The sequence below is a fragment of the Aegilops tauschii genome, chromosome 6 (assembly GCF_002575655.3).
Source record: "Aegilops tauschii subsp. strangulata cultivar AL8/78 chromosome 6, Aet v6.0, whole genome shotgun sequence".
In the NCBI taxonomy this organism is placed as follows: Eukaryota; Viridiplantae; Streptophyta; class Magnoliopsida; order Poales; family Poaceae; genus Aegilops; species Aegilops tauschii.
In genome coordinates, this window is record NC_053040.3 from 160,957,267 (window position 1) to 160,977,933 (window position 20,667).

Below are 20,667 nucleotides of genomic sequence, written 5' to 3' on the forward strand. Positions count from 1 at the left end.
AGCGTGTTGGGGCGCAGGTGTTGGCCGCTCTCTGGCCTAGTGAGGTGATTCCCCGCACCCCCAGTTGGACTGCCGACTGACTGGAGGTGGCCGTCGGCCGCTTAGAGGCCTGGAAGGCTTCTGCGGCTCGGTCCGGCGCCAGGCGGGCGCTGGAGTTCGCCAAGGCCTGGTATCCCGAGCTGAGTCTGGACCAGCGGGCCACCTGGCGGCAAGAGGCCGACACAGAGCTGGAGCCGGCGCGGCCGGCTATCATCCAGCGGGCTTCGGCGATTGCTGATTACACCGACACCAGTGCCTTCGCTCCTGAGGTAGACGACAACGGCGTTGCCCAGCTGGAGGAGTGGTTCGGGTTGAACCCGGCAGACGGCGAGGACTCGGCGGAGGAGATTGACTCCAGCGACGAGGGCGAGGAGGAGGAGGAGGAGGATGAAGACGCCGCGCCAGATGGTGGAGCGGCCGATCAGCCTCAACTTGACCGTGCCTCTAGCAACAAGGCACGCGTGGGTGCGCCGCCTGCACCTGGCGATGATCAAGCTGAGACCCGCCAGCCGGCCACTCCTCCAGCCGGCGGCGCCGTCTCCCCCGACCAGCCCGGCTCCCCTGCTGCGCCCTTAGTCTAGTCTGCTGCCTCTACTTTCCTGTTTCACCATTCTTGGAATAGTGTTTTGTTAAGTTTGCACAATTCCACCCACTGGGGGTATTCGAATCTATATTGACTGCCGGCCTGTTTGGGGCCTTATGTGTAAATATAATTATGCATGCGTTTGGCTTTCCCTTGTTCTTTGCTTTTCATCCTTCGGCTGTTTCCTTTGCCGCCCTCCCTTGGTTGCCGCCTTCCCAGCCGGACAGCTGCTCTGCAATCTGTGGCTGGGGAAGTGCTTGGGAGGGCAAGTACTCTAGCTTTGTTGGATTATAGCGAAGTGATTGGGAGGCCGGCCAGCCGGCTATTTTGACAGCCGGCAGGCGTGGTTGGAGGCCGTCTTTGCGTTATATAAGTTCGTTAGTCCTTAGCCGTTTTTCGTGTGGGCATCCTTTCTGCCTTTGGCTCTTGCCAGTCGGACAGTCGGTTCCTCGAGCTGCGACTTTCAACAAGAGAGGGCTCGGGTGTCGGCACACTACTTGTCTGACTTTAGGTAGAACTTTTAATATAACTTAAGGCGGCCAGTCCCCGGGCCGACTAGTCGAACCCGGTGCCAGACAGAAAATTGAATGTAATAATACATTCATGAGTATGACGCTCGTCATTCATAGATAAAGGAGGGCAGTCCCCGAGTGCTCCTCGGGGGGCCCGTTTGTCTCATATTTAATAAAAACGGTAGCATGGTACATACTGCTCTCAACTGTAAAATCTTCTCAGGAGGTTCACGTTCCATGGTCGCTCCGACTCCTTGCCGAAATCATCCCTCTTGCGTGGTCTTGGTTTTTGTGTGTCGATCAAGTAGTAGGAGTCGTTGCCTAGTGCCTTGCTGATGACGAAAGGGCCTTCCCAAGGGGCCGAGAGCTTGTGCTGGCCGGCTGTTCGCTGGATCAGCCGAAGCAGAAGGTCGCCCTCTTGGAAAGATCTTGGCTTGACCTTTCGGTTGTGGTAATGGCGCAAACCCAGCTGGTAGATGGCGGACCGGCTGAGTGCTAACAGCCGGCCTTCTTCTAGCAGGTCGACGCCGTCTTCTCGCGCTTCCTTGGCCTCCGCCTCCATGTACATGGTGAGCCGAGGCAAGTCGAACTCGATGTCAGTTGGGATGACAGCCTCAGCACCATATACAAGGAAGAACGAAGTGAAGCCGGTTGACTTGTTTGGGGTAGTACGCAGACTCCAGAGGACAGCCGGCAGCTCATCGAGCCAGCAGCCGGCCGATCGCTCTAGTGGTATGACCAGTCGGGGCTTGATGCCGGAGAGGATGAGTCTGTTTGCTCGCTCAACCTGGCCGTTTGACTGCGGGTGGGCAACGGACGATAAGTCCAGTCGGATGCCCTGTGTCGCGCAGGAACATGCCAGTGCTCCTTTGGCATAGTTTGTGCCGTTGTCGGTGATGATGCTGTGCGGCACGCCATACCGAGTAGTGATGTCGGCAATGAATGTCACGGCAGTCGGCCCGTTCAGCTTCTTGATCGGCTTCGCTTCGATCCACTTGGTAAATTTGTCCATGGCGACAAGCAGATGTGTCAAGCCGCCGCGGGCTGTCTTGAATGGACCCACCATGTCCAGCCCCCAGACGGCAAAGGGCCAGGTGAGGGGGATGGTCTTGAGTGCAGAAGCCGGCAGGTGTTGCTTGGAACTGAAGACTTGGCATCCTTTGCAGCATTTGACTATCTCTTTGGCATCTTCCAAAGCAGTCGGCCAGAAGAAACCATGGCGGAAAGCTTTGGCCACAAGTGATCTTGAGGCTGCGTGGTGGCCGCATTCGCCTTGGTGGATATCCTTGAGGATTGCTACACCTTTCTCTGGCTCGACGCAGCGCTGGAAGACTCCAGTGACGATGCGTTTGACAAGTTCTCTGTTTATTGTTGCATATGCTCCGGCTCGGCGTTGCACTAGTCTTGCCGAGATCTCATCAGTCGGCAGCTCTCTATTGACTAGGAAGTTGAGGATGGGCTGGGACCATGATGGAGCTGTGACTTCTTCTACTGTTAGTACGGCCACTGTGACTCGGGTGGGTGGATTGAGTGGTGGGGAGTTGGAGTCGGCCAACGCTTCTTGTGTCGCTGCAGTCCTCGGGCCGACTGCTGCAGTCCCCGGGCAGGGTTCTGAAGTCCCCATGCCGGGTGCGACTACGGCAGTCCCCGGGTTGCTTGTCGAAGTCCTCGAGCCGCCTGCAGGGTTCCTCCAATTGGATCCGGCTGTATCAGGGGCGGGCGGTACAAAGATAGAGTCCGACTCTGGAGACGGCTTGATAGATGGTTTGAGGAGCCGCTGGAGAGAGACACCGGTTGGTATAGCCTGTCGGGTGGAGCCGATCCGTGCCAGGGCGTCTGCCTGGTCGTTGTCGGCCCGTGGTATGTGAAGGAACTCGCACCCTTCGAAGTACCCACTGATCTGCTGGACGAGGAATCGATAGCTCGCCATGTTTGCATCCTTGGCGTCCTAGTCGCCAGATGACTGCTGGACCACCAAGTCCGAGTCGCCATAACATAGGATCCGGCATATGCCGAGCTCTTTGGCTAGCCGGAGCCCGTGTATGAGCGCCTCGTACTTAGCCACGTTGTTGGAGGCGGCGAAGCGGATTTGCAGTGTGTATCTGAGCTTGTCGCCTTTGGGAGAGGTGAGGACGATGCCGGCTCCCAAGCCGGTGCGCATCTTGGACCCGTCGAAGTGCATCCGCCAATGAGTAGAGTCAGGAGCTGGCGGTAGGTACTGGGTCTCGGCCCAGTCGACGAGGAAGTCGGCCAATGCTTGGGATTTGATGGCGGTGCGGGGCTGATAGAAGATTGTGTAAGGTGCAAGCGCAATGTCCCATTTAGCCACCCGGCCGGATGCATCCCGGCTGCCTATGATCTCGGCAAGCGGGGCGGTGCACACGACCGTGATGGGATGCTCTTGAAAGTAGGGCTTCAGTTTCTTGGCGGCGAAGTATACTCCATAGCACATCTTCTGGTAGTGCGGGTAGTTTTGCTTTGAGCTGGATAGTACTTCGCTTAGATAATATACCGGCCTCTGGACTAGCTGGGCTCGGCCTTCTTCTGGGCGCTGGACCACGACGACTGTACTGACCAATCGGCTAGTTGTGGCGATGTAGAGGAGCATGGGCTCCTTCTCAGTCGGCTCCGCCAGGACAGGTGGAGTGGTCAGCATCTTGTTCAACTCATGGAAGGCTTGGTCTGCTTGGTCATTCCACTCGAAATGAGTGGATTTCTTCATGAGTCAGTACAGGGGGAGAGCCTTCTCTCCTAGCCGGCTGATAAAGCGGTTTAGGGTGGCCAGGCACCCGGTGAACTTCTGAACGTCTCGCAACTTGGTGGGAATCTCCATTCTCTCAATGGCCTTGATCTTCACAGGGTTGCACTCAATGCCACGTTCGGAGACCAGAAAGCCTAGAAGCTGGCCGGTTGGTACTCCGAACACGCATTTCTCGGGGTTGAGCTTGATCTAGAATCGGTGCAAGTTGGCAAATGTTTCTTTGAGGTCTTCCAGCAGGGTGCCGCGCTTTTCTGTCTTCACCACAATATCGTCTACGTAGACGTGGGCATTTCTGCCGAGTTGCTTGAGGAGGCATTTCTGCATGCAACGCTGAAAAGTGGCACCGGCATTCCTCAAGCCGAATGTCATAGTCAGGTAACAGAAAGCTTTGAATGGTGTGATGAAGGCGGTCTTCAGGCGGTCTGCTGGGTCCAACTTAATCTGGTGGTATCCTGAGTAGGCATCCAAAAAACTCAACAGCTCGCATCCTGCTGTGGAGTCTATTACTTGATCAATCCGTGGCAGAGCAAACGGATCTTTGGGGCAGGCCTTGTTGAGGCTAGTGTAGTCTATACACATACGCCATTTGTTATTCTTCTTCAACACCAAGACTGGGTTGGCAAGCCACTCTGGGAAAAACACTTCCATAATGAAGCCGGCGGCGAGGAGCCGGGCTATCTCTTCTCCTACGATTCTTCTCTTCTCTTCTGACAGTCCGCGGAGAGGCTGCTTGACCGGCTTCACGTCGGCTCGGACGTGTAACTTGTGCTCGGCGAAATCCTTCGGAACACCCGGCATGTCCTTTGGGGACCATGCAAAGATATCCCGATTCTCACAGAGGAAGTCGACGAGCTCGCCTTCCTATTTACTGTCCAGGTTTGTACCAATGACTGCGAACCTCTCCGGGTTCTCCGGGTCCAGAGGTATCTTCTTCGTCTCCTTGGCCGACTGGAAGGAGCCCTGCACATCATACTCCTGGGGGTTGGGGGACAAGGCCGGCTGCTTGCCGGCCATGGCCACAACTCGATCCAGCATCTTCTTCTCTTCTGCCACTACGAGGGACTCGGCTAGTCGGCTGCTGGCTGCAGCGCACTCAATGGGCTTCTTGTAGTCGACGGCCACTGTGATGATCCCCTTCGAGCTTGCCATCTTCATCTTCAGGTAGGCGTAGTGGGGCACAGCCATGAACTTGGCCAGAGCAGGTCGGCCAAGCAAGGCATGGTAAGGGCTTTCCAGATCCACTACCTCGAACCAGATTGCTTCTCGGAGGAAGTGATCCTTGTCTCTGAAGAGAACATCCATCTTGATCTTGCCGATCGGGGAACAGGACAGGCTGGGTACGATGCCATGGAAAACGGTCTGGCTCAGCATGAGCTGCTTCGCCTTGAGGTTCAACTTCTCCATGGTGTCGCGGTACAGTATGTTGATACTGCTCCCACCATCAATCAGAACGCGGGAGAATCGGGCAGCCGGCCTCTCCATTGCGAGGGTGACATCCAACACCAATGCGTAGGAGCCAGGGGACGGCATCACCTCTGGGTGATCGGCCCGGCTCCAGTTGATAGGCCTTTCGGACCAATGCATGAACTCGGGGTTGCTGGAGGCGACTGCGTTGACCTCTTGGTGCTGTCGGCGCCGGCTGCGCCTGTCTTCAACCTGGCTCGTGAAGACGACATAGGCGGCGTGCTCATCAGGGAACTCATCTTGAATGGCTCCGACTGCTGGTCGAGCAGCCGGCTGCTGGGGGGCTGGAGGCGGCGGGCCGGGAGGCGGGGGCGGCACCAACCCCTCGCCCTTGGAGATCCGCGTGAGCCAGTGGCACTTTCGGGTCGTGTGGTTGGACGGCTTCGCGCCGCTGTGGAACTTGCAGGGGGCTCGTAGGAGAATGCCGGCTGCCAAGCCGGCCTGCCGCCCTTCTTCTTGGGAGCGGGCCGCTATTCGGGCTGCTCGTCTTCGACCGTGGCCACCTGCCGACTGGTGGAAGGCGGCATTGGGGCCTTGCGCTTGTGGTCGTTCTGGTAGGGGCGCCGATTGGAGTCACCAGCTGGCGTCTTAGGAGCCGGAGCAAGCACCTTCCCAGAGGCACCTACTCGGAGCTCAGTCTTCATCGAGGAGTCAGCTGTGGCGTACTTGTCTGCAATGACCAGCAGCTCGTCGAGGGTAGTCGGCTCGTCGCAGAGGAGTCGGTGCTTGAGGAGGGTGCCCTCTCGGCACCCGGCGGTGAAGTATTCGATGGCTTGAACCTCGTGCACCCCCTCGCAGGAGTTGCGGAGCTCGGCCCACCGCATGAGGTAGTCGTGGGTCGACTCGTTGGGCCCTTGGACACATAGGGAGAGCTGGCGGGGCTTGGGAGGCCGCTTGTACGTGCTGGTGAAGTTGCGGACGAAGACTTCCGTCAAGTTCAGCCAGCTGTTGATGCTGTAGGGCTTGAGGCTGTTGAGCCAGGTGCGTGCCGTGCCTTGCAGCATGAGAGGGACGTACTTCACGGTTACGCGCCTGTTGTCGTTCGCTATGCTGACAGCGGTGCAGTAGTCGATGAGCCAATCTTCTGGCTTCACAGAGCCGTTGTACTTGGGCATGTCTCTGGGGAGCGAAAATCCTTTGGGGAAGGGCTCGTCGCGGATGCGGGGGCCAAACCATGGCGGGCCGACATCGTCTTCTTCTTCTAGCGCCAGGGATCGAGCTAGGTGGTCGATCCGGTGGCGGGCGTCGTTCTCGCCGACTCCTTCGCGGCGGCCTAGTCGACCACCGAGAGTCGGATGTGCGACAGGTGGCGGGGTGGGATATCTCTCCCCCCGAGTCGGGGGAGGAGGCGGATTGCCTTGGCACTGCACTGCTCGAGGGCGACCTTCCGCGTCGCGCTCGATGGTGATCCGAGTCCGGCTGCGGCTAGCAGCCGGCTCCTTGTCTTTTCTTGCACGGGCGCCGCTCGCAGTCGGCGACTGGGATGTCGCGGCGTGCTCTCGGCGTGGGGGAGGACACTCAGCACGGGCGCCGGCTTCATGCCGTTCTGCGAACGCGTCGATCAGCTGCTGGATGCGCCTTGTCATGTAGGGGAACTCATCAGAGCCCATTTAGCTCTTCAGCGGCCGCCTGAGCGGCTCGCAGATTCTCGAGCGGTGTGGCGTAGATGGGGCGGCCTGCCCCCAGCATGCTGGCGATGGCCGCGCCGTGCTTCTTGACGAGGCCGGCTCGGCTCGGCCCGCCATGAGGCGGCGTACCGAAGGCGGCGCGGTCGACTTCGCGCTGGTGAGCCTCGGTGAGGCGTCTCATCGAGGCTATCTTCTGACCCTCCGTGATGAGGGGAAGGCGGCGTGCCTCCAGGGTCTCGGCGTCGGCGTCGGTCGGGATGGGGATGGACAAGTCATGCATCGCCGCTTGTAGGGCGTCGTGGGCGCTCTCGCCCGAGTCGGCGACGTGGCTGATGACCAGCACCTCAGTGACAGCACTGCTGCCGCTGTCAGCTCGAGGGAGAGGGCCGTTGAAGACTACCACGTCGGAGGGGTAGGCGTCGAGCGATGTCGTGTCGGAGTCGACAAGCATCGGGTCGGTGGAGCCGACCGACTCCAAGTCTACAGCAAGCTCGCTGGAGAGTGGAGTTGGTCGAGGAGGCTGACGAGGCGACTCTCGGGGTAGTCCGTGCCCGCGTCGGACGCGGCCTCGTCAGAGATGCGAGTCTCGCCAAGAAGATCGGCGAGGCAGCTCGCTGTGCAGGCGTCGTCAACGCCTTGCAGCGCGTCGGGGCAAGCGCCATCGGGGGCAGCAGGCAGGCGGCGCTCGCGGGGGAGGAAAAGGGTTCCCATCCAGAACAGGTCTCCGGACGACGGTGCACCTGGCCCCACGGTGGGCGCCAAATGTCGGGTGGTAGGTGCGACATATGCCAACGGGTGGCTTATCATTGTGGGAGCCAGTAAGACGTCGCCGGTGCCTGGAAACGGGATGAGGCGAAGACATGCACGCCGGCGGATCTTACCCAGGTTCGGGGCTCTCCATGGAGATAACACCCCTAGTCCTACTCTGCGGGGTCTCCGCATGATCACTAGATCGATACAAGTAGCTACAAGTGCTCCTTGAGCTGTCTGGCTAGAGGAAGAAGAAGGGCAAGGCTAGCTCTCCTTTTCTCTCTATGTGGTGTGTGAAACTCTCTGAGATCAACCCTTTACATGGGTGTCCCAGGGGTTTATATAGGCCCACCCCCCAGGGGTACAATGGTAATCCGGCTGGGCGCGGGTCCCAGCCGTCAGCGTCTGTGCTCGCCGGCTTCTCCGCCGGTCATTGGGGCCCGCCGACTGGCGGGTGCCGCCGGCTGCCGGCCTCTTGGCCGACAGGCCGGCCCCACCGCTTGGGGGCTTTGTCGGCGTCTGGTTACTTTCGCCTCGCCTCTGATGACGAGAGCTTTGTTGAGGTAAGCGTGGCTATAGTGTCGCCGTCTAGCGTGCTCCCACTGTAGCCTTACCTCGTCTTGTCTCCTTAATGAGGCACATGTTTCGAGGGAGGGAGGTAGCCGGCTATTGGGAGCCGGCCACACCCCTGGCCGACTAGAGGAGGCCGGGCCGCCTTCGGGTGTCTCTCTGGCAAAAGGGGCCCGCCACCTACGGGCCGTATTGGTGCCTGTCATGGGTGACATCGAGGTCAACACGGCTACAGTGCCGCGTCGGACGGGGGATGGCTGGCCCGTACGGCGCCCTGTGGCCTCGCTTGTTCCGGGATTTTGGGGTAGTGGGCTGTACTGCGGCCACGCCCCATCCTATCGCCGTTATGTGGGTGCAGTCTTAGTGGGTGCAGTCTTGGCCGGCTTCTGGGAAAAGGCTTTCTTCATGGCCGGCTTCTGGGAGTCGGTCTTCTTGGGGCCGACTCCCTGGAGTCGGCTATCTCGAAAGCCGGCCGGGGGAAGGCAGCCCTACGCTCTGTATGCTTGAAGGCTTGGATGGCCTGATAATTTTTCGAAGAGCCAAGGGGAGTGGGTTAGGCTACCCGTGGCCATTTACTCCGACAACCCCCGCACTCGGCGTGCTCGCCGCCAACTACCTTGGGCTTCACATTAAAAATATTCAGCCATAAGCCGAAATGTGGCGAGATGCGGAGAAAAGCCTTGCACACGGCGATGAATGTCGAAATGTTGAGGAAGGAATTGGGGGACAAATTATGAAGATCGATCCCACGGACAAAGTGAGGGAGGAATACAACCCTCTCGTGGGGTTCCGGAGTAGGGACGATATGTCCCGCCGTCAGGAGACGGCGGCTGATTTTCTTGGCCAGATACCCGGCCTCCCGAAGCTTTTTGATATCCTTCTCCCGGACGGTAGAGGCCATCCACTTGCCTCCTGCTCCGGATGCGGACATTTTCGAAAGGCCTTTGTGGGCGGAGAATATGAACGCTTGGGCGCTGGAGCTCGAGCGAAGGGGAACGGATCGGGAAGAAGAAAGCATGGGTGCGAAAGGGGGTCCTTATCCCCTTATAAAGGCAGCAGGGATTCTGCGCCTCCCCACTTGCCTGGTAAACTCGCTTATTTCCCAAGCGTCGTGAGTGATGGCACGGTTGGGTTACCCACACCCGTATTTATGAGAATCCCGTGATAAGGGGACACGATCTCTGCTTCGACAAGACGTGCCAAGAAAACCGCCTCGCAATATGTGCAGTAGCTGGTTGAGAAAAACGGTTCGAATAATGACCGGGCCGTGGCGTGATGTCATGCAATGAAACTTGTCAGCGGATTAGATTTGTGGAATATTATACTCTCTCTTGTGGTATGTGGAATTTGTTTTGCAGAGCCGGACACGATCCTTGTGCTCAAAATCTTCCAGGGAGTATTCGGAGGAGGAACCCGCCTTGCAATGCCGAAGACGATCTGCACGCCGGACTCATCATCATTAAAGCCTGGTTTAGGGGCTACTGAGGGAGTCCAGGATTAGGGGGTCCTCAGACGGTCGGACTATATACTTTGGCCGGACTGTTGGACTATGAAGATACAAGATTGAAGACTTCGTCCCGTGTCCGGATGGGACTCTCCTTTGCGTGGAAGGCAAGCTTGGCAATTCGGATATGTAGATCTCCTCCCTTGTAACCGACTCGGTGTAACCCTAGCCCCCTCCGTTGTCTATATAAACCAGAGGGTTTAGTCCGTAGGACAAGAACAATCATAATCATAGGCTAGCTTCTAGGGTTTAGCCTCTACGATCTTGTGGTAGATCAACTCTTGTAATACTCATATCATCAAGATCAATCAAGCAGGAGGTAGGGTATTACCTCCATCGAGAGGACCCGAACCTGGGTAAACATCGTGTCCCCCGCCTCCTGTTACCATCCGCCTTAGACGCACAGTTCGGGACCCCCTACCCGAGATCCGCCGGTTTTGACACCGACACGCATGCCCCTTCGCAACACCCTTGCAGTGAATAATGGTCCTGCGAAAAAATATCACAGACCAGAGTAATTGTTTCTCAAACAATGTAATATATGCTAATAAAATATATAGAAAGGATAGCACCTGGTAATTTGTTGGATGAGCACAGACGCTGATAACAAAAAGATTGATGAAATACCACTCCGCATTTGGGTAGTAGTCCACCAATAATTAATCAAACCAGCCTTAACGTGATTGATCCAGTAATACTTTGCTTCTTGTTTTCACTGACTTTGACTGCCATTGATCTGCTGCAATTTTAACAGTAGCACTCGCCCACTGGGACTCCTGCCCAGGGCCAGGGATCAACCATGACGACCGGGTGCAGGGCGCCGGCAACGGCAGCCAGGTAATAGCCACTAGACTTCATCACCGCGGCTCCTTATCCCCCAACCTTGTCTCCCTGACTCCAGAATATATGCGAGAAGGGTCCAACCAGTTCAATTTCAGAGATAGGATGTGAACGACAGTCGCTCAAAGGCAGCAAAAGTGAACCGCCGCGGCGTGTTGCCAAGGCCGCGGGAGTGGAGGTGCGGCACCTCGCGGAGACTGCAGAAAGACAGTCGTGGCTTGGCGACGAAGCGGTGAGGTGCAGACGCACCGGCGGCTCATGACAGAAGTAGCGGCGGCTCAAAGCAGCAGCTCGAAGGCGGTATATATCAAAGGCGGCCCGCAGCGACTCTCATCATCGCATGAGGTGGTGGCGGCTCAAGGCACAGCGCGGCACGCGACGACAACAGCTCCAGAAAATGAGGCTTCATCGGCGGAGGATGCGGCCGGCTTGCAACAGAGGCTTGGGGCGACTCGGAGTGAAGACAACCGGCGAAGGCGGGCCGCAGCAAAACGGCACAGCGGCGGCTCACGGTCCGGCCGACTCGGGGCTGCGGAACGCGACAGTTCATCGACGGAGGGGCAACTCTGAGGTGGCCGGCCATCGGAGGCGGTTCAACGCGGAGACGAGGCCACGGCAGCGATGCAAGGGTGTTGCGGTTTAGCGCAGAGGTATAGTCAGCCCATGGCAAGGGTTACCCCGGCCACTTGATGTGGCAACGACTTGTTGGAGTAGTGGCTCAAGGTACGGTAGCGGCGGCTCGGGGGCGCTCTTGGCGGCTCAAAAACGAAGGCTAGGCCGGCAAAGGACTCCGACGAATCGGTGGTCGGCTCACCCATATCGTGTCTCATAGCCGTAGATGAGGCAGAAGTAGGGACGTTGGCCGGCTTTGAGGCGCGGCGGCGTAGGGGAGGCCGCGTGGGCAGCTAAGAGCGAGGCCGAGCAGCCGTCGCTCGAAACGGCGCCAGGCGATCCATGGCGCAGAGGTACGGCGATTCCAGCGAGGCCTGGGTCCGCGCCCAGATCCCCTCCACGTCGTTGTTGGTTTGATGAATCCAAGTCCGTGTCCTCCAGGTCATGGCCCCCTGCTGGCTGATTTGCTGGCTTCACGTGCATGTACGTGGTAGCTAGTGTTGCACTGGTGCTTGGGATTTCACGTGGAGTTTGACGCTGATGCGTAAGTATGCAGCAGAATTGTCTCATGACTTGATGTGTTGATAGTAGCAGTTTTCTTGATCCCCGCGTCGATCGCAGCAGAGATCTGTTTCTCGGCGGAAACTTGCATTTGGACCGATTCCGTGGCGTACAACACACCACCCAAACAAAGGAAATCCTCTAAACTCTTGTCGGACTCGGCAACTTGCGGCGATGCAAAAAGCAAAAAGCTAATCTTCCGCTGGTTTTGAGGGATTGCTAAAGACGGGCGCGGTAGATTGACCGCAAAACCCTAATTTTTCTTTGACATTAATCTCATCGATTGTAAAAATCATCATCCGGAAAATTGCAAGCTCCTTGATCCCTAGGAAAGATCCCTCGAGGGACGCAATGCAAGACAAGAATTTAGACAGCTTCGGGCCCCAGGAAACAGCATCCGGTAATAGATCTACATGCTGTTTGTGGCTAGGTCTCATTATGATCACGAGGGAGTCGCCGGTAAGCCAGCTCTTTGTGTCTAACCCTAGAGATTGTTTCTTCTTCTTGCTTGTCCCTCTTGGGGTGCCCTGCCCCTCCTTATATAAGTTGAAGGGGCGGGTTATATGACTAGTCCTAGTAGGATTAGGATTACTCTATTACAAGTGGAGTCCTATTCTTGCTTCCTTTATAAGGGAATATTCCTTATACTTTCTCTTAAGCCGGCCCAGCAGAGTATAAGCCGGCCTGCTGGGCCTTGGGCCTTGTCATTCGTCTGATCCGCCCGCCGGGTCTTCAGTGAGTCATAATGCTCAAGCGGGTTTGCCTGTAAATCGCCAGGTCCGGGCAGGTTGCCAGTGAGTCACCAAGCTCCAGCCAGGTCTCTGGTGAGTCGCCAAGTCCAGCCGGGTCATAATTCTGGCCGGGTCAAACCGCGGGGTATATCCCCGATAGTGATACACATATTCATAATATTAAATCCAAAAGATGCAAGGTTAATAATGATAGTGCAACTTATTTGTGGCACCGCCGTTTAGGTCATATTGGTGTAAAGCGCATGAAGAATCTCCATGCTGGTGGGCTTTTGGAATCACTTGATTATGAATCACTTGATGCTTGCGAACCATGCCTCATGGGCAAGATGACTAAGACTCTGTTCTCCTGAACAATGGAGCGAGCTACTGACTTATTGGAAATAATACATACCGATGCATGCGGTCCGATGATTGTTGAGGCTCGCGGCGGGTATCGTTATTTTCTGACCTTCACAGATGATTTGAGCAGATATGGGTATATCTACTTAATGAAGCACAAGCATGAAACATTTGAAAAGTTCAAAGAATTTCAGAGTGAAGTTGAGAATCATCGGAACAAGAAAATAAAGTTTCTACGATCTGATCGCGGAGGCGAATATTTGAGTTATGAGTTTGGCCTTCATTTGAAACAATGTGGAATAGTTTCGCAACTCACGCCACGTGGAAACCACATCGTAATGGTGTGTATGAACGTCGTAACCGTACGTTATTACATATGGTGCGATCTATGATGTCTCTTACCGATTTACCACTATCCTTTTGGGGTTATGCATTAGAGATAGCTGTATTCACGTTAAATAGGGCACCGTCTAAAAATCCGTTGAGACGACACCGTATGAACTGTGGTTTAGCAAGAAACCTAAGCTGTCGTTTCTTAAAGTTTGGGGTTGCAATGCTTATGTGAAAAAGTTTCAGCTTGATAAGCTCAAACCCAAATCGGAGAAGTGCGTCTTCATAGGATACCCAAAAGAAATTGTTGGGTACACCTTCTGTCACAGATCCGAAGGCAAGATCTTTGTTGCTAAGAGTGGATCCTTTCTAGAGATGGAGTTTTTCTCGAAAGAAGTGAGTGGGAGGAAAGTAGAACTTAATGAGGTAATTGTACCTTCTCTCGAATTGGAAAGTAGCTCATCACTGAAATCAGTTCCGGTGATGCCTACACCAATTAGTGAGGAAGTTAATGATGATGATCATGAAACTTCAGATCAAGTTACTACCGAATCTCGTAGGTCAACCAGAGTACGATCCGCACCAGAGTGGAACAGTAATCCCGTTCTGGAAGTCATGTTGCTAGACCATGATGAACCTGCAAACTATGAGGAAGCGATGATGAGCCCAGATTCCGACAGATGGCTTGAGGCCATGAAATATGAGATAGAATCCATGTATGAGAACAAAGTGTGGACTTTGGTGGACTTGCCCGATGATCGGCAAGCCAGTGAGAATAAATGGATCTTCAAGATAAAGACAAACGCTGATAGTAGTGTTACTATCTACAAAGCTCGACTTGTCGAAAATGGTTTCTCAAAAATTCAAGATGTTGACTACGATGAGATTTTCTCACTCGTATCGATACTTAAAGTCTGTCCGAATCATGTTAGAAATTGCCACATTTTATGAAATATGGCAAATGGATATCAAAACTGCATTCCTTAATGGATTTATTAAAGAAGAGTTGTATATGATACAACCAGAAGGTTTTGTCAATCCTAAAGGTGCTAACAAAATGTGCAAGCTCCAGCGATCCATCTATGGACCGGTACAAGCATCTCGGAGTTGGAATATACGCTTTGATAAGTTGATCAAAGCATATAGTTTTATATAGACTTGCGGTGAAGCCTGTATTTACAAGAAAGTGAGTGGGAGCACTACAACCTTTCCGATAAGTATATGTGAATGACATATTGTTGATCTAAAATGATGTAGAATTTTCTAGAAAGCATAAAGGAGTGTTTGAACGGAGTTTTTCAAAGAAGACCTCGGTGAAGCTGCTTACATATTAGGCATCAAGATCTATAGAGATAGATTAAGACACTTGATAAGATTTTTCAATGAGTACATACCTTGACAAGATTTTTGAAGTAGTTCAAAATGGAAAAGTCAAAGAAGGAGTTCTTGCCTATATTGCAAGGTGTAAAATTGAGTAAGACTCAAAACACGACCACGGCAGAAAATAGAAAGAGAATGGAAGTCATTCCCTATGCCTCAGACATAGGTTCTATAAAGTATGCTATGTTGTGTACCAAACCTATTGTGTACCTTGCCATGAATTTGGCAAGGGGGTACGATAATGATCCAGGAGTGGATCACTTGACAGCAGTCAAAATTATCCTTAGAAGACTAAGGAGATATTTCTCAGTTATGGAGGTGATAAAGAGTTCGTCGTAAAGAGTTACACTGATGCAAGCTTTTACACCGATCCAGATGACTCTGAGTCTCAGTCTGGATACATATTGAAAGTGGGAGCAATTAGCTAGAGTAGCTCCATGCAGAGCATTGTAGACATAGAAAATTTGCGAAATACATACGGCTCTGAATGTGACAGATCCATTGACAAAGCTTCTCTCACAAGCAAAACATGATCACACCTTAGTACTCTTTGGGTGTTAATCACATAGCGATGTGAACTAGATTATTGACTCTAGTAAAACCCTTTGGGTATTAGTCACATGGCGATGTGAACTAATCACATGGTGATGTGAACTATTGGTGTTAAATCACATGGCGATGTGAACTAGATTATTGACTCTAGTGCAAGTGGGAGACTGAAGGAAATATGACCTAGAGGCAATAGTAAAGTTGTTATTTATATTTCCTTATATCATGATAAATGATTATTATTCATGCTAGAATTGTATTAACCGGAAACTTAGTACATGTGTGAATACATAGACAAAACAGAGTGTCCCTAGTATGCTTCTACTTGACTAGCTCATTAATCAAAGATGGTTATGTTTCCTGACCATAGACATGTGTTGTAATTTGATGAACGAGATCACATCATTAGAGACTGATGTGATGGATAAGACCCATCCGTTAGCCTAGCGTAATGATCATTTAGTTTTATTGCTATTGCTTTCATCATGACTTATACATGTTCCTCTGACTATGAGATTATGCAACTCCCAAATACCGGAGTAACACGTTGTGTGCTATCAAATGTCACAACATAACTGGGTGATTATAAAGATGCTCTACAGATGTCTCCGAAGGTGTTTGTTGGGTTGGCATAGATCGAGATTAGGATTTGTCACTCCGTGTATCGAAGAGTTATCTCTGGGCCCTCTCAAAAATGCACATCACTATAAGCCTTGCAAGCAATGTGACTAATGAGTTAGTCACGGATGATGCATCGGAACGAGTAAAGAGGCTTGCCAGTAACGAGATTGAACTAGGTATGATGATACCGACGATCGAATCTTGGACAAGTAACATACCGATGACAAAGGGAACAACGTATGTTGTTATGCGGTTTGACCGATAAAGATCTTCGTAGAATACGTAGGAGCCAATATGAGCATGCAGGTTCCGCTATTGGTTATTGACCGGAGATGTGTCTGGGTCATGTCTACATAGTTCTCGAACCCGTAGGGTCCGGACGCTTAACGTTCGATGACGATTTGTATTATGAGTTATGTGATTTGATGACCGAAGTTTGTCCGGAGTCCCGGATGAGATCACGGACATGAGGAGGAGTCTCGAAATGGTCGAGAGGTAAAGATTCATATATAGGATGATGGTATTTGGACACCGGAAGTGTTCCAAGTGATACCGGGTCACCGGAAGGACTTTCGGGCAACCCTCGACAAAGATATATGGGCTTAATTTGCCAAGTAAGGGAACAAACCAGCCCACAAGGAGCTGGTTCGCCCCTATAGGGCCATCCACATGGGTAGAAAGGGAAAGGAGAGGCGGAAAAGGAAAGTATGAAGTAGGACTCCTACTTCCTTCCCCTCCCCCTCCTTCCTTTCCCCCTTGTCCAAATATGGTAGGGGGGGGCAAATTGGACTAGGGGCCCAAGTAGGATTCCTCCTACTTGGGCGCGCCCTAGGCTGCCTCCCTCCCTCTCCCTCCTTTATATACGTGGGGAGGGCACCCCTAGAACACACAACAGACAATCTCTTAGTCGTGTGCAGTGCCCCCCTCCATAGTTTTACATCTCGGTCATATCGTCGTAGTGCTTAGGCGAAGCCCTGCGCCGGTAACTTCATCATCACCGTCACCATGCCGTCGTGCTGACGGAACTCTCCCTCGGCCTTAGCTGGATCAAGAGTTCGAGGGACGTTGCCGAGCTGAACGTGTGCAGATCGCCAAGGTGTCGTGCGTTCGGTACTTGATCGGTTGGATCGCGAAGACGTTCGACTACATCAACCGCGTTAGTAAACGCTTCCGCTTTCGGTCTACAAGGGTACGTGGACACACTCTCCCCGCTCGTTGCTATGCATCTCCTAAATAGATCTTGCGTGATCATAGGTAATTTTTTTGAAATACCGCGTTCCCCAACAATATGTGGCATTTGCAACTCACATCTGAATACTTGTAGGAGTAGGGGGCGGGGCACCATACATTATGTGATAAACACATTATACACATGATACATGGTTTAGATTATGAAGATCTAGCTAGAGCTTGAAATATATTGTGATTTGAAATCAACATAAAGTGGATTCAAAAAATCGAGTTCGGGTTCATATAGTACACATAGTTCATATCTAACTCGACAGTAATCATGTGGTGTGACGTGAAGATAACAAATGATGATTTAACTTGACAATAATGATGATTGTAGATCTTATTAAAATAGAGAAAGGAATTCAAATGGTTCTACTTCACAACAATCATTATTGCATATGTTATTCAAATAGAGAAACGAATTCAAATTTAGTTCATATTGAAGCGGTAGTATATACGTTTGGAATGCACTAAAACGTTCATTTGAGTAGCAGGTTGCATGCATTATACACGTAGCAAAATATTTTAATTGAACATAACATGAATTCAAAGTTTTGAATGGCATTTGTAGTGCGAATTGATTTGGTACGGTACATGGGACTAGACTCTCTTGTGTGGTGCGAATTGATTTCTTTTTGTTTTTCGTCGACGGAAGTGCGAATTGATTTGGTACAGTACACATTAGGCTTGTCCGGAAATTTCAACCCGCGCCTTGTTACCCCAATATATTTAAGATACTTCTTTGTCTCGTTGTGCTCCAAAAACTCCCTCCATCTCAACCCGTGCCTTGCTATCCCAAATACAACGCGCGCGAAAACTCCCACCTCCTGCGAAATTCCGACAAGCGAAATGCATGTGATACCCCTGAACCGAAAGAATCGCCTAGCACAAATCGGTGGGGGTACTTCCGTAACTTACCCACATTTCGGACAAGCGCGTCCCTAAGCCATGGTTCCCCACTCCCATCCCATCAGCCCACCCATTTGTACACCAAGACCGCGAAAACCCGCGAAGCCCCACACCCTCCTCCGTCTGCCACCCATCCGGAGCCTCTTCCCCGACGACGTCGTCCATAGAAACACCTCGACGTCCCTCATCCACCGTACCGTATGAGGATCCGTCAACGATCTTGTCGTCCCGCCGGTTCAGCCACCCAGTCCTCCACCTCCAAGGAGCTGCCCCGATGTTCCCCTCGTCTTTCGCGCCTCCTCCATTCCCACACCGCCGTCTTCACCTGCACCACCGGAAGAGCAGCATCATCACCGTTTCCTTGGATGAAGCTGAGGCCTAATCGGCGCCACCAAAGAGGTTGTACACTAATCGCCGCATTTTCTTCTTGATTCAATCTCACGGTGCTGCCAGTGCTCGGTCCCGAGCCGACATGGCGCGGCTCCATCCACGGCGGCATCGCCGGCCACTTCCTCCACAGCGTCGCTCCCTCGGCGGAGACATCCACATCAGTAGGAGCTACTACTGCTTTAGCTCTCACTCGCGCTACTGCTCTGCTCTTGCTCTCGGTCCCCTGCCTGGTCTGCTCTTGCTCTTGCTTGCGATGCTGCTCCGATTTGGCTACACTTTAGTCGACTGAATCGACTTTTGGGTCAGTCGATTTTCAGGGGGTGGGGGGGCTTGCCGGAGTTAAGGAAGAACCAGCCGCAGCGGGGAGGGGGGCTTGGCAGAGAGGTACCCCACTATCTATCTTAGGATTCAGGGTGGGGGTGGTGGTCGCTGGCGGAGGTGGGGCGGTGGCATGGGGATTGCCGGAGAAAAAGCTCGGCATGGGTGCCTAGAGGGATGGCAGGGGCGTCGGCGGACCGGTAGTGGGGAGTGATTTCGGGGCGGGCGGGGCGGCGGGGGCGACGGTTTAGCTGGTGGTGTCAGTCGACTGATGCTGCTACACGACCAGCTGCCCCGGCTCTCGCACGCGCTACTGCTACTGCTTTTCTTCAACTAGTGCGTTCAATTTCGACAGTACAATTCAGTTTCGACAGCAAAATTCAGTTTCGACAGTTAATTTCAGTTTCGGCAGTTAAATTCAGTTTCGACAGTTAAGTTCAGAGATGAGCGGCTGATGTATTTTACATCTAGCACTTTGTGGTTATGTATTTTACGTCTTCTATTGGAAATGCTATTACAATTCCACTCAGGTTAACGTTGTCTCTCTTGTCCTGCTACAGCCTCGGCGTCGTACAACTCACCGGAGCTGCTCCAATGAAAAAACCCTCCATCACAGCGGAGAAGTACCCCGGGCTCCATCTCAAGATGCCTAAGATTTTCTTCCCCTCCTCCGACAGCCAAGTCAGCCAGATCATCCTCACCGACCAACCCAATCACGCTGAGATCGACATGGCTTCGCCAAAGAGGTTGTACACTTGTTGCATCTCTTTTTTACTCTACATGTTATATATATTGTCCACTGAGCACATGTAGTAACGTGAAATACGATTAGTTTCTCCTAGTATATGAGAAGCAGTGAGGTACCAGGAAACTTAGCTATCCGTGATGGACTCTCTTGAATGCCATCATTATTTATCTCTGGGCGTTTGAGTTGTGCATTTGTCGCTGGGCCTGGGAGTTGAGCTAGTAGGGTAGTGGCCTTGGTCCAAAGTAGTAGAAGTAGCACAAAAACATTTTTTGAGTGTAGGATTTTCCTTGCTCAAGCCTGCCTACTAGAATCGCCTGCTTGGAAGGAAAAGTGAAGGAAAACATAGGAATTGGAAAGTTTCCTATGGTACTACTATTCAGGCATTTGGTTCAAAGGAATGGAGCAAAGGGAAACTGTAGGATTTGTTCCTTTAGTGTCTCCTTGTAAGAAAAACCGTAGGAATTTTAATATCCACTTGTCCCCCTTTTCAAATTCCTATTCATGAAACACAAGACTAAGAGATAGTAGCATAATAGCATTATAATCGTACATTTTCTTGTGGTTTAACTTAATCTCACCATGCTTCTTTGCATCCTGTGATCTTCCAATTCTTGTGAACCAAAGACCCAGATTGGCAGAAATTCTGTGTTTTTAAATTCTCTGTTTTGCACGTGCATTCCTATCCCTGCATTGTTAGAATCCTCCAATTCAAACGAGCCCTTACAGAATTACTTCCTTATAGATAGTTGTCAAAGAAAACCTTGTGTGGTTTGTCCCGCTCTTGCTGCGCCGTCGTCCACCCCAGCTCAGCTGCTCCAACGACAGAAGGGTCCCGCACAGCAGGGATCCGACCTCCAGACTCTCTTTCGCCGCCTCAGATCTTCTTCCCCGCCGCGGGCAGCCATGACAACTGCATTACCATCATCAACCGAGCAGATGACCTCGAGGACTACACGGGTCCGCAAGAGAGGTCGCACTCTTTCGTGTCTGCTTACGTTATGCATCGCTTAATTATACATGCTACTTTATCGTCCTGTTCACCGATTAGACTCTGAGTCAGCTCCAAACTAATGGTCAAACTTGAGTTTTTAAATGGTGGTGGGGTACATATCGACGCCGCAATCAAAAGTATCTATCTACCATCTAGTTAATCTCTGGTGTCTACTATGAGTTTCATGTTGGGTGGGAAACAAAAAGTAAAGAAGCCATTATCTGTATTTTTTAACTGAAGCCATTATCTGCCTGGTATCATTGGTTTTGGGTCTATCCACAGG